The sequence below is a fragment of the Microtus oregoni genome, unplaced genomic scaffold, assembly GCF_018167655.1.
Source record: "Microtus oregoni isolate MIOR12 unplaced genomic scaffold, Mior012 000050F_ref0000143, whole genome shotgun sequence".
NCBI classification, from domain to species: domain Eukaryota; kingdom Metazoa; phylum Chordata; class Mammalia; order Rodentia; family Cricetidae; genus Microtus; species Microtus oregoni.
This window is the reverse complement of record NW_024543256.1, coordinates 14,328,965-14,341,509: the sequence shown is the minus strand read 5'-3', so window position 1 is coordinate 14,341,509 and position 12,545 is coordinate 14,328,965. Positions and strand designations below refer to the sequence as shown.

At 43.4% G+C, this 12,545-nt stretch overlaps 1 protein-coding gene across 1 annotated transcript in view; it reads right to left on the bottom strand.

The window, feature by feature from the left end:
* Positions 1-12,545, bottom strand: part of LOC121437046 (FERM and PDZ domain-containing protein 3-like) — a 75,922-nt gene that overhangs the window by 54,335 nt on the left and 9,042 nt on the right. The window lies entirely within an intron of this gene.

Genomic DNA, 12,545 nt, shown 5'->3' with positions numbered 1-12,545 from the left:
TTTTTCTTTTGATACAGGGTATCATGCAACCCAGACAGGCTTTGGACTCACTATGGAGCCAAGGATGACCTAACCCCACTATCCGAGTTCTGGAATTGTAGGCATGTGCCATTATGCCCAGCTTCCAGTTTCACTGTAGTTTCAGTGACTGATTATTAACTTCAGTTCAAAAGTATAACATGGAAAATTCCAGAAGCAAACAATTAACACATTTTAAATAAAATTTATTACAGTACATTGTTATAATTGTTCTCTCTCTTTCTCCCCTCTCCCATTTTTTTTTTGAGACAGTCTCTCTGGTAGCCCTGACTGTCCTGGAACTCATTCTGTACAACAGGCTGTCCTTGAACTCACAGAGATCCATCTGCCTCTGCCTCCCGAGTGCTAGGATTAAAAGTATACGCCATACTTGTCTCTTAATAGCTTTATTTCATAATGTTATTGTTGTTAATCTTTTACTATGCCTAATTTATAAATCAAATCTTATTCTCTCTATATGGAAAGGATATATGGTTCTGTATTGTGCATGTTATAGGCATACACCTGGGGCCTAGGAATATCCTTGCAGATAAGGAGGTACTACTGTAAGAAAAAATAAAGCAGGGCATAGAGGACTACACAAGCGAATGGCAAGGATGGGTACAGCGGGCTTGTTATTTCAGCAGTTTTGAGACCTGAAATTGCATTATTCTTAACTTTGCACTAGATCTAAAATAATGAATGTTCTCTACACTGTACTCTGAACAGCATCGTACCATACTCTCTCCCCCCTCTTGCTCCCAGCTCTTAGTAACCACTGTTCTACTCTGCTTCTGTAGTTCTCCTATTTTTGGATTTCAGATATCAATGAGATCATCAGGTCTTTGTCTTTCTGTGCCTGGCTTATTTCATGGAACACAATGTCCTCCATGTTCATCCATGTAAGAAATGACAGAATTCTCTTTTGATTCTCCTTGCAATGCTGAAAAACTGAACCCAGGGCCTTCAGAAACTTCCCTTTCTTTAAATCAGAATAATATTCTGTCATATAGATGTACCACAATTTTTTTGCCTATTCTGTCTGTGGACACTTAGATTGATCCCATATCTTGAAGATTGTGAACAGTTCTATAGGGAACATGGGTATGAGTATCTCCTCAAGACATTGCTTTTTATTTCTTTGGGGACACATGTATTGGATACAAACACACATGTACACATACACAAACACTTTCAAGGGGAGGGGAAGCATTTTACATATTCCGGTTAGGGAAGACATTATCTGGGAAGGTGACATGTATCAGAGACGTAAGGGAAACAAGGCAGAGATTGTGATGAGGTTATTCGGAGAGAAAGAGGCTTCTGAGGCAGGCATAGGATTGAGGTGGATAGGAATACAGTGCTAGAATGGGGACCAGAGGGAGTGTGCCCCAAGAGGCAGCTGAAAGCTGAGTCATGCAGGGCCTTGTAAGTCATGGTGGGAACTCTGGATTTCATTCCACCGGTGAGTTTGAAGAAGATGGGGTGTGATGTATATGTATGCTTCTGGCTGCTGTGAGGAAAATGGAGTGTAGGAGGCTAATGGGAAGACCAGTTATGTGTGGTTCAATGCAGTTATTTGTGATTACAGAGAGAGACTTAAAATGTAATGCTGGCATGGGCTAGGATGATGGGAATGAAATGATCAAAGTGGGTACATATTGGACGCATTTTGAAGACTGAACTGAGATTATACATTGATGGGTTAGATATGGGGAGTGAGAAAGAGAGAAGTCCACAGGAAGAGCAGGGTTGTCATTTACTGAGATGAGGACTGAGGGCTGTGTCAGGTTTGGGAGCACTTTAAATGACCTCTCCCATGGGCCTTGCCATAAAGCTTATGAGTCCTTCAATCAGGAATTCCTTTGTATTAAACCCCAAAGCTCCATGGCGGCTGCACATTAAGGCAGTACATTAAGCTATTATATACCATTTACGCTGTGGCTAGGATTCTCTTACTGGACCAGCTGCAGGAGGGCTGGGCCCTAAGAAAAAGACACATCAAAAACAAATTGTCCTCATCATGCCAGTTTTGGGCCTAGCTATGTTCGATGGGGTCAGCAATCACATCTCCCACAGAGCACCGATCATAAAAATTCACTTCTTCTACCAAGTCCAGCAGGAAATCCAGCACTGGGGCTTGGTTCTGGCCAAATGGAAGAAATGCTCAGAGGAGGTTATAAAAGCCTCCAAAGTCTAGGCCCCACCCCAGGCCCTGTGTCAGGGCCAGAATATCAATATCAGTCAGTGTGTGTATGTGTGCACATTTGTGCGCACCAGGTCCAGAACATCAGTGTGTATGTGCGTGCATGTCAGGACCAGAACATCAGCATGTGTGTGTGCGTGTGTGTGTGTGTGTGTGACATCAGTGTGTGTGCGTGCGCCAGGTCCAGAACATCAGTGTGTATGTGCGTGCATGTCAGGGCCAGAACATCAGCATGTGTGTGTGCGCGTGCATGCGTGTGTGTGTGTGAGAGAGATATCAGTGTGGTGTGTGCCAGGGCCAGAACATCAGTCAGTGTGTGTGTGTGTGTGTGTGTGTGTGTGCCAGGGCCAGAAAATCAGCATGTGTGTGTGTGCATGCATGTGTACGTGTGTGTGTTTTGAGACAGAATCTCGTGTCCAATATTTTTTAAAAGCTTCTGATAGTTCCAAACTGCAGCCAAGGAATTTCAGACTTCTCATCCTGAGGCACAGGAATGAGGGGCAATTTGGTGGCAACAGAAAATATAAAATTGAGACTGGAGATGGATGCTGAAAGTGATTACAGTAGTGATTGTTGATGAGATCAATGCCTTTGTATGTTGCACATCTGGGTGCTCAAATTCTGGGGGTGTGTGGGGAGGGTGCTTCAGGCCTAGACAGAAGCAAAGGTAATGGGCCTGCTAAATCTGTAACTTTCTCTGTTTGGACAACTCTGCTTGATTCAGTTTTCAGTAGCCTGTTTTTCACTAAGGAGCAGCAAACACGAAGCTGGTGGGCTTGGTCATAGCTGTCCATTCACCCCCTTTCTCTAAAATCTCTTGCAATCAGTTTACTCCATGGTACAGAGTGGAGCAAGGCATCTTTGGGACCGGAGTGGGTCACACGGTCTATCCTGTTTTATATGTGAAACAGAGTCTCAGAAAAAGGAGGCTAGGGCTGCCTCAGTATATCCAAAGAGGCAGAACTCTATTTCCTGACTGTCCTCCCTGCAGCAGGCTGAAGTTGGAAGTCCACTCCTGACATTTCATTCACAGGCTCGCATTCTCCCTTTGTCCTATGCAATAGATTTGCAGGAGGACCATGTTATTTTATGTATATACACATATGCAGAGGCCAGCAGTTTTGCTGTTCCTACAAAACAATTCTAAATCACATCCAGTCCTAGGAACGTTTATACTACCACAAGGAAAAGATTCAGGTATTTACAGGAGCAGACCCACAAAGGACGCAGAGTTGCCAGAGTTTTCGGGAGTTATAATCATTTCTCTGTGTCTGTTTCAGAGCTATTTTCAGCTTGTTGATGCCTCGTTCCTCATTGACCCTTGTCATCTTGGTCCCGAAGATTCCGTCCTATTCTGAGTCTTGAGTCTCAGTTGCCGATGGTGACTCACTCGTTGCCTGCTGCTCTCTGCTAGATGTCACAGAGTCACGTCTAGCCTGATGCTTGGATCCAGGTGAGGTCTGACTTCCAGGCGGATACAAAGTAGCTCTCAAAGGTCTTCCTGTCCCACCTCACCTGCTTAGCTGTGGGGCCTGAAGTTTACAATACTTTGACTTAAAACACCAAAAAGTGCAAGCCAATCCTTTAGGGCCCAGTGAATGATAGATCTGCCTGCATTTATAAATAAATTTTGATTTGATCTTCACTTATGTATCATCTGTGGCTGCTTTGGGGTTAATGTGTTTATTTTACGAATACTAAAATATTTACTATATAGCTCTTTACAAACATATTCAGCCCCACTATTTCTACAACTTGCGCAATAATAAGAACCACTGGACAATTGTTATTAAAATACAAAAACCTAGACCCATGCCCATGCCACTTCGAAATCAGAATCCCTGAGAGAGGGGGGCCCAAGAATCTATACTGGTGAAGATGTCCTAACCCATTAAGCATAGATTAATTGAGTACCTTAAAGATGAAACATCTGAGCTCTTCACTGACCCTATTTCTCCTCCCGGCATCTGGGAGTCTAATTTTGCAACAAGCACCCTTTCTGGCTAAGATGAATTTTGGCTTGAAACACGGGACTAGAATTGCTAAGTACCTCTGGGGCCACTGCAAGCCCCTTGAAGCAAATATGAAGCCAGAAGCTAGGTGGAATAAGGAATTGAAGAGAGAGCCTGCCTCTCCCTCCGGGCTGAATTCAGCAGCTGCTGATTCTCTGAGCATTTGTTTTAATTTGGTGGCTCTATTAGTACAGATTTCAGGGTTGCGATCACTCATATTTTGGTCGAAGTCAAGTATATAGGGGCCAAATGTTACTATTTCATGACAAGAGAGGGCTCCGGTTTTATAACTTTTTTTTGATGCATAGTAGTTATGCATATTTAGGAGTGCAGTGTGATATTTTGATGCATGTATACATGCACACTGATCAGATCAGAGTAACCAAAACCTCACTCTTGTCATTTCTTTATGGCAAAATCTTTCCAGTCATCTATGGCGGTATTTTGAAATATACACCCTTATTAATTACAGTCACTCTGTGCAATACTATGCCACAACTTATTGCTTCTATGTAGCTGCAGAATCCAAAAATGGTGCTATCACAAGAGTAGAGACGAACATAGCGGACAATGAGGACTACTGAGAACACAAGAACAATGGCAATGGGTTTTTGATCCTACTGCACGTACTGGCTTTGTGGGAGCCTAGGCAGTTTGGATGCCCACCTTACTAGACCTGGATGGAGGTGGGTGGTCCTTGGACTTCCCAAAGGGCAGGGAACCCTGATTGCTCTTCGAGCTGATGAGGGAGGGGGACTTGATTGGGGGAGGGGGAGGAAAATGGGAGGCGGTGGCGGGGAAGAGACAGAAATCTTTAATAAATAAATAAATTAAAAAATATATTAAAAAAAAAGAAATAAAAAAGAAAAAAAATGGTGGCTACCAGAGGCTCAGAGGGCAGGAGACATTGGGAGCAGTGGGTGAAGGCTACGTTTTGATTCCTGCAAGAGGGAGCTCAGGCTCTTTCCTGAATCTTTACTGGCTTCCTGATTGGCCTTTCTGTTGCCTCATTGTCTTTGACACCGGAGCCTACTTACAATTAATTCCCATGGCAACCACTGTGGACTTCTAGGATAAAGGAAGGCCATCCAGGTTAGGCCAGATGGGAATCAGGCTGCCTGCCTTTCAGCACTCAGGACTACCTAGTGATGGATGTATCCTCTCCTGACTTGCCAGCTTCCCTACATTTTACCCAGCCTCATTCCTCCTACCTCCAGTATCATCGCTGGTGGTACTTGGTGATTTCGGTTAGCTCCCTGCACAAAGTGGGCTTGTTTCCACTTTAGGCCCGCTTCACACCACCTCCTCCTCATTCCTACCTTTTGGAAACTCCAATATTCCTTTTGACCGGCTACATACTGTCCTGTCATTAAAACCTAGCTCTAAGCCGGGCGGTGGTGGCGCACACCTTTAATCCAGCACTAGGGAGGCAGAGGCAGGTGGATCTCTGTGAGTTCGAGACCAGCCTGGTTTACAAGAGCTAGTTCCAGGACAGGCTCCAAAGCTACAGAGAAACCCTGTCTCGAAAAAGCCAAAAGAAAAAAAAATCTAGCTCTAACAGAGTGTGGTGACACACACCTGTAATTCTAGTGCTTAGGAGGTAAAGCAGGAAGGGGAGCAGGAAGGTTTAGGCCAGCCTGTGCTACAAAATAAGACTAATCAGGAACAACAGCAACAACAAATCTGAAAAAATAGAGCAAAGCAACAACAATAAAACCACTCCAATTCTTTGTTCTGGACTCTTCCTCGGGTCTGCAGTTCACTTTCTTGCATTTCCTTCAATATTTTGGTTAATCAGCTGCCATAGTTTATCTGCTCAATCAGGTTCTAAAAGATAGTATTTAACATCATGGTGTCTCTTCTAGCACCAAGTGCATGGTAGACTCAACATAGAAGAGACTGGTTTGACTGCTATAATTAATAATGAATTAGTTTATGAATCCAGAAAGTATGATTTGGATGCTCATCATCTGCTGAGAACCACACCGCAAAAACACAGGACTAGAATTGCTAAGCACCCCAAACTGCTCCGTGGAAAACCATTTCTATAGTCATTTTCATTATTTTGAGCTGTTTCTGGGAAGATGGCTCTAAGAAGAAGGAGTTCTGGCTCTTTGGGTTGCTCTTATTTGACCCTCCTTTGGAAGTAACTATCTCTATTTGCTTTATTAAGGCTATTCGAGGTTACAACCTAGTACTTTATTTAAAATTTAACATTTGTTGAGGGCATATCATGTGATAAAGTCTACAGATATTATGATTAATAAACGGTCACGGGGAGCTAGTTGGTCATCAAAAGATTAAAGAAAGTCTTAATGCATGGATATATATGCAAGATAGGTGGAGGCATGGTGACCTCTTCCCACAATGGTCTGCTGTAGTATAATTTATTCTGTTAAGAGGAAAATGTCAAATGAAAGAGACGAGAATCATTTGGGGGAGCCTTTTCAAAAGTCCAAGACCAAGACCCCATCCCCAGATCTTGTAATTCAATTAGTTATGGCTAAAACTTGAACGTAAATGGTTTTAAGAGCTTCTCTGATGGTTCTGAGGAATAGTCAGGGCCAGGAACCATTACCAGGCACCAAATGAAGGAGCAGACTTTAGACCATTTTCAGCCAGAGCAGGGAGGAGCCTTAGAGATTATCTGGTTCAGTGCTTCCTAACTCCCACTAATCATCACCAGAACCACCTATGGAATGCCTTTATAAATAGTGAGTTGTCTGCTCAATCCTAGACCTAACAGAGAGCTACTTTCTGGAAGATTTAGTAATCAAACGTTAACATGGCAAGATTCCATTAAGAGACGGTAGTCTCCTTGTACCTCTAAAATGCTAAGTTTCTGCTTGATATGGGGGTATAATATTGAGTGTATACTGGGACCTTCAAGAAATGCTCACTATAGCCTGAGAGAGAAGACTGTCTTTGTTGAATATTGGTATATATTGAATTAGTTGAATATCGTTCTATACAGCTGTGAACACTGAATTAGTGTGTGGTAAACAGTTGCTGGGATATTCACATAGATTATAATCTTAAATCCTGAAAAGAACTCACCCTGGCAGACTTTATTTTCTTTATTTCAGGAGGAGAAGCTGAAAATCACGACTGTTAAGTGTCTTACTCGATGCCACCTCATTTATAGGTTCCAGACTCAGGACTCAAGTTCTACTAACTGGTCCTACAGGAGAAGCATTTCCCACACTGCATCACGTCCTCCTAGCTTCATCCTTTAGGGATCTTTCTTTCACTCTCACTCTATTTGAATTTGTCTCTCTCTCCCACCTTGGGGATTCACTCTGTAGCCCACACTGGCCTAGAACTATGTCGCTAAGGCTGACCTCAAACTCACAGTGATCATTCTGCCTCAGGCTCCCAGCACTTGGGATGCATGAACCATATCCCTGCTCCTCTTAGTATCTCTTTATGAGGACTGGCATAAGAAAGCACAATGCTCACTTCCTTACTTGACCTTAGTTGGGAACCATGTATCAGACAATCCACAATTTCATGTCCTGCACATGTTCACAAGTAACCAGGAAAGCACCAAGGATATTGACTTGGGAGGTCATAAATAAAATCCAAGACCTAGGCAATTTTGTGTACACAAAGCCTTCAAGAAGGATGGACTAGACATGCATGTGTGCAAGGCTGCCTTTCAGTTGGAATGTACAAATTCGGCTATACTGGTAATTGAATATTTAGGTATTCTTTTGCACTGGTTGGTAAGTAGCTGCTTCCTTAATTTTCCTGGGTGCCACTTGACTTCTTCTCTGAGAAAATTTTACAAATATAAAAGCAGATAAAGGGTTAACATCTGGTTCAACTAGGAGACTTCCAAGACTGGTTGGTTCCTAAAGGCTTTGATTACTACACCACTTCTATGCTCCTACCACGTGCCAACCTACTCCTATGCTCCCAGGATTTGGGGAGAACAAAGCCAAGAACTAGAATGTGGGCTACCCGAGGGCAGGAGCCGTGCCTGTTTTCTGCACAGCTCTTTTACCAGTCTATGTAAGTGGCCAGAATAGCAGACATTTGAGTAATGTTCCATGGGTGAGTGAATGAGTTAGAAGCTCTCATCCTGTTTAGTCAGGCAATTCTGTTTGAAAGATAGACATAATCAAGCCAGGTTTGAAAGGAAATGAACACTGTTAGAAGAGATGTCAGGTAACACAAGAATACGCAGAAGGGCAGTAGGAGCTAAGAGATGCACAAGGAGAAGGAAAGTAGCCTGGCCATCACAAAGGGGCCACGAGGTGGAGAAGCTGTGGCATCAGATGTGGGTAGAGTGGGAGGAAGGTTAGGATGGATATGGGGAGAACATTAGATTCTCATTCCGCATAGCACTTTAGTTGAGTTCGAGTCTAGGTTGTTGAGATGGCTGGAATCTGGGCTTCCTTCCTCCAACCAGTATTGATTAACACCTCTTTTGTGCCAGATGCTGTTCTAGGTGTTTGGGATAGAGCAGTAAGAAAACATAGTCTCCACCCTTTCTACTGAGGGACATAGGTAACAAATGTATTAACCTAATGTTTCAAGGGAGTGTAAGATGATAAAGCCACTTTGGAAGACCAATCTGGTAGTTATTTAAACTAAACACACACTTACTATATGACCCAGCAATCACACTCTTGAGCATTTATCCCAGAGGAGTGAGTTCTTATGCGCACAAGAAACACAAATGTTTATAGCAGCTTTATTCATAATAGCCTCAAATTAGATGTAACCCAGAGGCCCTTCACTGGTGGATGATTAACTAAACTGGTGTGCTCACACCATGGGATACTATTCTATAATAAAGGCAACAAAATATCGCTGCACACAATTTGAATGAATCTCAAGGGCAATATGCTGAGTGAAACAAAGCTAAGTCCCAATGGTTCCATGTGATATTATGCCATATTGTTCCATTTTCGTGGTATTGTTGAACTAATACAGAAATGGAGACTAGATTAGTGTTTAATGGGGATTTCAGATGGAGTGGGAGGAGAAGGTGTGTCTATGTAAGGGCATCATTAGGAATCTTTCTGTTGTAGAGTTTGCCAGCATTTTCATTGTATTGGTGGATGTATACCACTGATAAATTCACATGAAACTGTGCACACGTATAGGAGCAGTGCTGTAATCCTGAAAAAAAGTTATGTGTGTTTACTCTTTTTGGAGCAGGGTCTAGATATGTAGCTTACGGGTGATGCCTATTATTGGCTGTTAACTTGACTACATCTGGAATGACCTAAAACCCCAGTGGCTGATTACACCTGTGAAGAATTTTTTAAATTAAGACCCACCTTAAATCTGGGCCACGCCTTCTGCTGGCAGCCTGTATAAAGGACATGGGAGAAGGAAGCTTGTTTTCTTTGCCTGCTTGCTCTCGCCTAGCTAGCAAGTCCATCCCTTCATTGGCATTGGAGTAGACACTAAAGACCAGCTGAGACATCTGGCCTTGTGGACTATAAGTTCTGTTCCTCTAGAGAACCCTGACTAATGCGTCATGCTGCTTTCCTGTCACACAAAATTTCTTTCCTCAACTTTTTTTGTTTGTTTTCAAGACAGGGTTTCTCTGTGTAGCAGCCCCGACTGTCCTAGAACTAGCTCTTGTAGACCAAGCTGCCCTCGAACTCAGAGATCTGCCTGTCTCTGTCTCCCAAGTGCTGGGATTAAAGGCGTCTGCTAACACTGCCCGGTGCCTGAACTTTTGAAGTGCTGAGATTGCAGGAATGAGCCATTGATTTCCCAATTTGGGTATTATGTTCTATAGTTATCGAAGATGTAATCATTAGTAACAACAGGCTATATAATACATACGATGTTTCTATATTAATTTTGTAACTCTCTGTGATTACAATTAATTCAAAAGAAAATGATTTAAAATACAGTATTTGTTCTGGACAGTGGTGGCACACACCTTTAATCCCAGCACTTGGGAGGCAGAGGCAGGTGGATCTCTGTTAGTCTGAGGCTGGTCTACAGACTGAATTCCAGAACAGTCAGGGATATACACAGAAAAACCCTGTCTCAAAAACCCAAACCAAAGCAAAAACATCAACAAAAAACTGCTTGTGACCGGCAGAAAGCAAAGTAAATGAGATTCCTTAAGATATTCTGCTCTACTTGTAGACTGGAGTGAGCCTAGCATAATCATCAGAGAGACTGCATCCAACAACTGATGGGAGCAGATGCAGAGACCCATAGCCAAACATTAGGCAGAGCTAGAGGAGTCCTGCAGAGGAAGGGGAGGAAGAATCAGGGGATCCTGAGGGGTCAGGGACACCACAAAAACCTGGTCTTCAGAATCAATAGTCTGAGACTCATTGGTGCTCTCAGAGATAAGGGAGCCTGTAGGGGACTGAGCTAGATTCTCTGCATATATGTTATGACTGAGTGTAGCTTGGTGTTTTGGTGGGACTCTTAACAGTGGGAGTGGGAAAGAGTCTCTGACTCTTTTGCCTGCTCTTGAGACCCTTTTCCTCCTACTGGGTTGCCTTGTCTAGACTTAATATGAGGGGAGTTGCCTAGTCTTTTTTGTTGTTGTTGCTGTTGTTTGAGACAAGGTTTCTCTGTAGCTTTGGAGCCTATCATCCTAGAACTAGCTCTAGAACTAGAACTAGCCTAGAAGAGGCTGGCCTCGAACTCACAGAGATCCGCCTGCCTCTGCCTCCCAAATTCTGGGATTAAAGGCATGTGCTACAACCACCCAGCTACTCTTATTAGAATTTGTTAGGCCTTTTTGGTTGATATCCCTCAAGGGGTGGGGTTTTCTTTTCTGAAGGGAAAAAGGGGAGGAGTGGATCTGGGGAGAAAGGAAGTATGTGTGTGTTTGGAAAACTGGGAAGAGTGGAGGGAGGGGAAACTGTGGTTAGGGTGTAATATATAAGAGAAGAATAAAAAAGTCAACACAAAGAATAGTTTCTGAACTTTGAGGAAAAATTAAGCAGTATCCAGAGATAATGATGGGTAGATGCTATCTTAGAAAGGATAATCAAGCAAAGCATCTGTGAGAAAGGTGACATTTGAAAAGTCCAGATCAACAGAGTAACTCACAATGTAGCTCTGGTCAGAGTAGCAAATTCTTTTTACTACTGGGCTCAGGGAGAGTGGACAGAGACCCAGGCTGGCCTTGAGCACATCATATAGCTGAGATTGCCTTTCAACTGATCCTCCTCCCTTTGCCTTCTGAGCACTGGGATTATAGGTGTGGACTATCACGCCTGGCTCAGCATAGTAAATTCTAGCCTTACAAAATGCATGCTTTGAGGGTAGAACTAGTTGCTGTTTTCAAGACAGGGCACGTAGGGCTTGACTGTCCATGGCTCACCAGGCAACTGCCCATTGAGCAGTCAAGTGGGAAAAGACTATTCATAATACCCACAGAGGGCTAGGGTTTGTCTTTCAGAAGTAGACAAATGCACATACCTAAGGCCTGTTTGCCTGGTGCATTGTGCGTGTTGTAGTTAGTGTGTGAGTGTTATATGTGTGTGTTGAACATGTGTGTATATGCAAGTGCCTGTGTGTATATGTGTGTGTTCACATGTATGTGTAAGCCTGAAAAGAACTGGGCACCATAGAGCAAGGTAGTGGTTCCTGGATCACTCTGAACCATTCTTCTTGACTTTTGAGCCTAGGCTTGCACCAGTGCTCCATTTCCTGCTTTACATACAAACATGCCTCTCATTGAACAATCCTTCTCTCTGTCTGTGTCTGGTGTCTGTGAAATCCTGCCCTTTCTTAAGGTCCGACTTTGGTTGGGTCTCCTTCAATGGGGCGGGCCGTCAGTGCTACGGTGCAAGAAAGTTTTATGACACTATTTCCTTTCCGGACAGATGGGCTGGAGGTGGAGTGAGGACTGGAGATTTTACACATGGAAGGCTTGCACCTGGGTCTGTGATTTAAGTTAAGGTTGCTGTAAGGATATATGCTAGTGAGGGACACTGACAAAACCCAATCCCTAGGAGAGGGAAACGGGAGATTGTCCTTCTAATACCAGTAGTGTTGATTATTATGACAATGCATTTTTAGCACACATTGTCCACCTTCAAACCTCGATTTACAGATCAAGGAACAGATTAGAAAAGGGGACTCCCTCAAGGCTACACAGCCAGCTACTGAATGTATCGGGAGATAATTGATGTTCTGGTCCTACTGTATCTCACTGTGTAACTCTGGCTGCCTTGAAACTGGGCTAGGGCAACTTAGAAATCACAGAGATCAACCTTCCGCTGCCTTCCAAGTGCTTGGGTTAAAGGTGCGAGCCAGCCCACCGGTATAAGTTCATTTTCCCACTAATTAATTGTTTGTGTGGTCCTGGG